Consider the following 7,952-nt stretch of genomic DNA (forward strand, 5'->3'; position numbering starts at 1 on the left):
GAGCCTCTTTTGGGTATATGCCTAGGAGTGGTATGGCTGGATCTTGAGGAAGTGCTATTCCTAGTTGTCTGAGAAAGCGCCAGATTGATTTCCAGAGTGGTTGTACCAGTTTACATTCCCACCAGCAGTGGAGAAGGGTTCCCCTTTCTCCACAACCTCTCCAGCATGTGTTGTCCCTTGAGATTTTCATCTTGGCCATTCTGATGGGTGTAAGGTGAAATCTCAGGGTTGTTTTGATTTGCATTTCCCTAATGGCTAATGAGGTTGAGCATTTCTTTAAGTGCTTCTCTGCCATTCGATATTCCTCTGCAGAGAATTCTCTCTTTAGCTCTGTTCCCCATTTTTTAAGTGGATTACTTGGTTTGTTGCTTTTCAGCTTGTTTAGTTCTTTATATATATTGGATATGAGTCCTCTGTCAGATAGAGGGTTGGTGATGATTCTTTCCCAATCTGTAGGCACTCGCTTTGTTTTGATGACGGTGTCCTTTGCTTTACAGAAGCTTTTCAATTTCATGAGGTCCCATTTATTGATTGTTGCTCTTAGAGCCTGTGCTGTTGGTGTTCTGTTCAGGAAGTTTTCTCCTGTACCAATGAGTTCTAGGGTATTCCCCACTTTTTTTTCTAGCCGATTTAATGTGTCTGGTTTTATGTTGAGGTCTTTGATCCACTTGGACTTCAGTTTTGTGCAGGGTGATAAGTATGGATCTATTTGCATTTTTCTACATGTAGACATCCAGTTGGACCAGCACCATTTGTTAAAGATGCTATCTTTTTTCCATTGTATGGTTTTGGCATCTTTGTCAAAAATCAGGTGTCCGTAAGTGTGTGGGTTTATTTCTGGGTCTTCTGTTCGATTCCATTGATCCACCATTCTGTTTCTATGCCAGTACCATGCAGTTTTTATAACTGTTGCTCTATAGTACAGCTTGAGATCAGGGATGGAGATACCTCCAGAAGATCTTTTATTGTAGAGGATTGTTTTAGCAATTCTCGGTTTCTTGTTATTCCATACGAAGTTGAGAATTTTCTACAGATTTAATGCAATTCCCATCAAATTGCTAACACAATTCTTTACAGACCTGGATAGACAAACTTTTATATTACTCTCTATATTAGAGGCAGACAAAAGGTCTACATTTTTAAGTGTTGCCAGGAAAAGATAAAACTAATATCTTGTATTTACAAAGTGGTGAAAAATTTAAAATGTAATATGTTAAATGCTCAGAAAAAAAATTTATATTCTATATTTACTAGGAAAGCCTAAAATGAATTTAAAAGTGAAAATGATTTTAAAATTGAAGGACTGGCCTTCCTGTAGAGACATTGCATGGTTTTGCTTCATATGAAACATAAGTTTTCAATAAATAGTTAAGCTATTAGTAAATTAGTATGTCTATTAGTATGAGAAAGCTTTTAACTAAACATCAGTCTATTGCCAATAGACACTGTGATTTTGTTATGAAGCATGTTATATGATAAAGTATTTTAATATCTAATTTGGACTATGCACACATGATTAAATTAATAAGATAAACCCACTATTTTTCACTAAGAGACAACATTAGATTTAAAAATTGTTACTTGAACTATTACATGAAATTTCTATAATATATATCCAACAAAGTGTTTGTGTGATGTCTTTAGTGACTGAAAGTCAGCTGTTTTGTAAACTGTACTAAACCTAGATTGATACTCCATGCATTTGTTAAAAATATAATATAATACTATGTAAACACTATGTAAATGAGAATCAAGCAAATTCAGAATGATAGAAATATTACCACACATTTAGTTCATTTTTCATGATATTTTGAAAATGTTTTTATAAAAAGTCATATTTTTTAAACAAAAATTTCCATGTAGCCTGATAGCACTTAGTAAAAATTTTTGGAAACAAACATTCCTAGAATTTTTTCACCTCAGCTATGGCATGCTTTTAATGAATATGCAATAGTTAGATCTATCAATGACATCCAGACAGACTTAAATATGACATTGTATAAATATTAATTAAACAACCAAGAGTTTGAAAGTTACAAATGAGGGTGCATGATATTTAGTTATGAATTAAAATTTCTAAGAGTTTTAAAATTGTTTTCTGAAGCATAGTATTTCTTAAGTTAGAAAGTCGATTTTAATTTTATATTTATTTTCATCACCCAAAACCAGAATTATGAAGAGCAAAATAACTTACTTCAGCTATACTGATATTTTCTACAAGTATTCTGATTTCTGATATTAATACCTCAGGACAGGATTCAGGAGGACCCTGGGTAAGATGATCATCCTCATCCAGAAAGGCAAATAGGACTGAAATTAGAAGAAGGAGAAAACAGGGAACAAGACAGGAGCCTACCTTAGAGGGCCTCTGAAAGACTCTACCCAGCAGAGTATCAAAACAGATGCTGAGACTCATAGCCAAACTTTGAGCAGAGTGCAAGTAATCTTATGAAAGAAGGGTGAAATAGAAAGACCTGGAGGGGATAGGAGTTCCACAAGGAGAGCAACAGAACCAAAAAATCTGGGCACAGGGGTCTTTTCTGAGACAAATACTCCAACCAAGGACCATTCATGGAGATAACCTAGAACCCCTGCACAGATGTATCCCATGGCAGCTCACTGTCCAAGTGGGTTTCCTAGAAACAGGGACTGTCTCTGACATGAAATCAGTGGCAGGCTCTTTGATCATCTCCCCCTGAGCAGGGAGCAGCGTTACCAGTCCTCAGAGGAAGACAATGCAGCCAGTCCTGATGAGTCCTAATGGGCTAGGGTCAGATGGAAGGGAAAGAGAACCTCCCCTATCAGTAGACTTGGAAAGGTGCATGGGAGAAGATGATGGAGGGGTATGAGATTGGGAGGGGTGAAGGAGGGGCTACAGCTGGGATACAAAGTGAATAAACTGTAATTAATAAAAAAATGAATTTACTAATAAATAAATAAAAATTTCTAGATGAGTCATAAAAGATTTGTACAGTTGCAGGAAGTTTAGAAATAATATAATACTTATACATAATTAGGTTGACTATAATCAAAATGCTGCTTAAATGACTTTCTAATTCTTTATATTAAGAACAACAGTACTTTTTCCAGACTATTACTCTATTTTCAGTACAGTTTGAAAAACATTCTAACTTTTAAAGATGTTTTATGTTTCCCATTAATTTTGTCAGGCACTTAACTTAATCAGAATACATTTAAGTTTCTGTTTGGGCTGAAACGGTTTTAACGACAACATTAAAGCTCTGATTAAATAGTTCTATCACACATGTGAGGTGCAGTGCATACAAAGTAATAAATTTATTGCTGGCTATTAACAGTGCCAAAGCATAGCTGTAAGGGGGATAGGAGATCTTTTATTTTTCTTTCTTTTTTGAGCCAAATATGAGAGACCATGGTCAATGAACACAGATTCAAGTTACCCCAAGTTCTAATATGGTATATGAATTTTCAGTTTAATGAAAATTTTATAGTAAAACAAAGAAACATATAAATCAAGTTAACTTTTAAATACACAGATGGAGATATCAGGTAACACAGATGTTTCAAGACAACAAAAGCTCAGCTATAGGCTTCGGATGCTATCAGAATATAGTTTAACCTTTTATTTAGTGCAGACTAGGGTTTTGTTTAGTTAATGTATTCCAGAAAGTTTCACTAGATTGTCACAAGGCTATAAGGTCAGACATTGAGGTCAAAAAGGATGTCTACTCAGAAGGCTGAAAATAGCTCTGGAGACATGGTAACTAAGCTTTAGACCCAGGGCATTTCTACCTTTTCAAAATGGTTGAAGTTCTCATCAATTAGTCACCCTTGCTCATTGTAAAGTGTCACTATTTCCAGACATTTTCTTCAATGACAGTATTTTAAAAAACTGTGACCGGTCTAGAACAATATGCAAAACTAGACTGTAAAGTTTAAAATGCTTTAGCTGGTTGTTTTCATATAAAAGACTAAAAATTATAACCTTTTTGATGTATGCACATTTCTAATTACATTATCATCATTTTTAAAGACAAATAATGAGATATAATAAGTACTTTGAACCCCTTTTTTCCTTTCTTCTTCTTCCCTTCTTCCTCCTCTGCCTACTCCTTCTTTTTTACAATTTATTCATTTTGTATCCCAGTTGTAGCCTCCCTCTCATCTCTACATTCATATCCCTCTTCCCTAGTCCACTGATGGAGGAGTCCTACTCCCCTACTGTCTGACCCTAGCCTATAAGGTCCCATCAGGACTGCCTGGATCTTCTTCCTCTGAGGGCTGGCAAGGCCACCCCACCAGGGAGAAATGATCAAGGAACAGGTAATCTAGCTCATGTCAGAGACATCTCTTCTCCCATTGCTCGAGACCCACATAGAGATTGAGTTCTCTATGGGCTACATCTGAGCAGGGTGTCTATGTACTCTGTATGCATGGTCTTTGGTTGATGCATCAGTCTCTAGAGGACCCCCCCAGAATTTTTTGGCTTTGTTGGTCTTCTTGTATGGCTCCTGTCCCTTCCAGGTCCTGCCATATTCCCCTTTTCCAAAAAACTCCCTGCATTATGTCCAAAGTTTGATTGTGAGTCTCTGCATTTGCTTCATTCCCATCCTGGGAGGAGGTTTTTGAGGACCTCAGTGGTAGGCTCCCATCCTGTTCTCTCTCTTCTAACACTTCTGGTGTCTCTCCTGTTTTCCCTTTTAAATGAGAATTAAGCATATTCCTTAGAATCCTCCTTCTTCAGCTTCTTTAGGTCTGTAGATTTTAGTATGTATATACTAAATTATATAGATAATATCCACTTATCAGTGAGTATATACCATGAATGTTTTCCCACTTCTGGGTTACCTCACTCAGGATTATTTCTTTTAGTTCCTTGTGTTTGTCTGCAAATTTCATGATTTCCTTGTTTTTAATAGCTGAATAGTCTTCCATTGTGTAAATGTACCACAGCTTCTGTATCCATTCTTTGGTTGAGGGACATCTAGGGTTTTATTCCAGTTTCTGGCTATTAAAAATAATGTTAAAAATAATGAACATAGTTGAGCAAATGTCCTTGTTGTACGGTTGACTATCTTTCAGATATATGCCCAGAAGTGGTTTAGCTGGGTCTTGAGGTAGCACTATACCCGGTTTTCTGAAAAAGCACCAGACTGATTTCCAACATGATTGTACAAGTTTACATTGCCACAGCAACGAAGGACGGTTCCATTTTCTCCACATGTGACATTCTCTCCAGCATGTCACTTGAGTTTTTGATCTTAGCCATTCTTATGGGTGTAAGATGGAATCTCAGAGTCATTTTGATTTGCATTTCCCTGATGACTAAGGAAGTAGAGCATTTTTAAAGTGCTCCGTCATTTGAGATTTCTCTGATAAGAATTTTCTGTTTAGCCCTGTACCCCATTTTTTAATTGGATTATTGATTTTTTGGTGTTTAATTTCTTGAGTTCTTTAGATATTCTGCATATTAATCCTCTGTCAGATCTAGGGTTGGTGTACATCTTTTCATAGTCTGTAGGTTGTTGTTTTGTTCTGTTGACAGTGTCCTTTGCTTTACAGAAGCTTTTCAGTTTCATGAAGTCCCATTTCTTTATTGTTGATATTTATTTATTTATTTATCTACTTATTTATTTATTTATTTATTTATTTATTTATTTATTTAAATATTTATTTCTTATGCTTACTATATACACCTGCAGGCCAGAAGAGGGCACCAGATGTCATTATAGATGACTGTGAGCCACCATGTGGTTGCTGGGAATCGAACTCAAGACCTTTGGAAGAGGAGGCAGTGCTCTTAACCTCTGAGCCATCTCTCCAGCCCTCTTCCCTACTTTTTATTTTAACAGATTTGGTGTGTTTGCTTTTATGTAGAGGTCCTTGATCTACCTGAATTTTAGAATTATGCACTGTGATAAATATGGATCTATTTGCATTTTTCACATGTAGACATCCAGTTAGACCAGCATCATTTGTTGAAGATGCTGTCTTTTTTTTTTTTTTTTTCATTGTATGGTTCTGGTTTCTTTGTCAAAAATCAGTTTTCTGCAGGTGTATGGGTTTATTTCTGGCTCTTCTATTCAATTCCATTCATCCTCTAGTCTGTCTCTATGCTAGTACCATGACATTTTTATTACAACTTTTAGATTATAGTACAACTTGAGATCAGGGATAGAGATACCTCCAGATGTATGGTTTTAGCTATTCTTGTTTTTTTTTTGTTTTTCCATGTGAAGTTGGTAATTGTTCTTTCAATGGTTGTAAAGAAACATGTTGGTATTTTTATGGGAATTGCTTTGCATTTGTAGATTGCTTTTGGTGGAATGACAATTTTCACTATGTTAATTCTATCAATCCATGAACATGGGAGATCTGTGCATTCTAAGCTGTACCACTCTAGCAGTTGAAAACCTGAATGGTGATTGGCTGGAAAGTCTTGAAATGCTGAGTGCAATGAAAATAACTTCTTACTTTGTCAGTTGCTAAAACTTCTGTGAAATTCTGACCGTGTAAATTTTAATTCTTTTACCAGAGTTTTTATTCTTTTTAAAAACATTTTATAACCAATGTGTTGAATACTCTAAGAAGTTATTTGCCAAAAGTATTGCTTTTTTACTTAAGTATGTTCTATGTTGTTTATGATTTGAATTTCTTATACAAACAAATAATGAAACTTAAGGAAGCTTATGTAAAACAGGCAACATGTTAACTCACTTATTGAAAAATTGCTTGATTGAAATTTCTTAGTATGTGGAAGGCAGACAAGACCAGACCCGTAACAGTCATTTTTAGAAACAAAAACATTAACTAATGTATTTCTTTTCATTAATAGTTTGTGAAAATTTTCAGCGTGTTCTAAGTAGTATGCTGTTTTAGTTATTTTTCGTTCTTTCTTTTTTATGTGCCCTAGGCATGAAACATTTTTGGCCACCAGGCCAGGTATCAAGCTAGGATGAACACAGGACAGCCATCTTCTCTGCCCTGGCTGGTATAAGAACAACACCACCATCAAGACAGGTGTCTCTTTGTCTATTGCCAGGTGAGACTTCCAGTGGAGAGAGAGTGAAAACAGCCCATCTATAAAGCTTTCAACCTAAAATCTGTCTTGCCTACAAGAAGTGTAGGAATAAAGATGGACCAGAGATTGAAAGAATGGCAAATCAATGACCAGCCCAACTTGAGACTCTGATGGGTACACCTGGTGGGTAAAAGTTACCCACTGACATTATTGATGATACCCTGTTATGCTTGCACACAAGAGTCTCACATAACTGCCTTCTGAAAGGCTTCATCCTGCAGCTGATGGAAACAGATACAGAGATCCACAGCCAAACAACAGGCCACGCTCAGGGAGTTTTGTGGAATATTGAGAAGAAGGATTGAGGTAGCTGGAGGGCTTGCAGACACAACAAAAAGACCTATAAAGTAAACTAACTTTGGCTCATGGGGACTCACGATGACTAAACCACCAACCAAAGACCTTCCGTGGGCTGGACCTAGACCACCTACTCATATGTAGCATATGTGCAGCTTGGTCATCATTCGGTCCCCCAACAATGGGAGTAGGGGCTATCTCTTACCCTGTTGCCTGACTCTGGATCCCTTTACTCTTGCTGGGCTGCCTTGTCTGGCCTTAGTGGGAGAAAATGCACTTAGTCCTGCTATGAATTGAGGTGCCAGGGTGGCTTGGTATTCCATAGGGTCCTTCTTTACTCTGAGAAGAAGGAGAGGGGGAAATGGGGAGGTGGGAACATGAAGGCAGGACTGGGAAGAGAGGAGGAAGGGAACTGGGATCAGACTCTAAAATGATTAAATAAATAAAAGGGAAAAATAAATATTAACTGTCTGGGAAAATTACTAATATTATAGAATTTAGTTCTGAAATGTAAGAATAATAATCTTCAATAGAACTTACAATTTTAATTTATGTAATACATACCTAAAAATTGCCTGCAATGCTTTCTGATACA

At 36.5% G+C, this 7,952-nt stretch overlaps 1 non-coding gene across 1 annotated transcript; it reads right to left on the minus strand.

Annotated features, from left to right (window-relative positions):
• Nucleotides 1-6,879: 6,879 nt before the first annotated feature.
• On the minus strand, nucleotides 6,880-7,026 carry LOC129669572 (small nucleolar RNA SNORA48). Its single transcript, XR_008719042.1, has one exon. It is a non-coding gene; the product is annotated as a small nucleolar RNA SNORA48 (small nucleolar RNA).
• Nucleotides 7,027-7,952: the final 926 nt, after the last annotated feature.

The sequence above is a fragment of the Psammomys obesus genome, unplaced genomic scaffold, assembly GCF_907164565.1.
Source record: "Psammomys obesus unplaced genomic scaffold, mPsaObe1.curated_primary_1811, whole genome shotgun sequence".
Classification (NCBI taxonomy): Eukaryota; Metazoa; Chordata; class Mammalia; order Rodentia; family Muridae; genus Psammomys; species Psammomys obesus.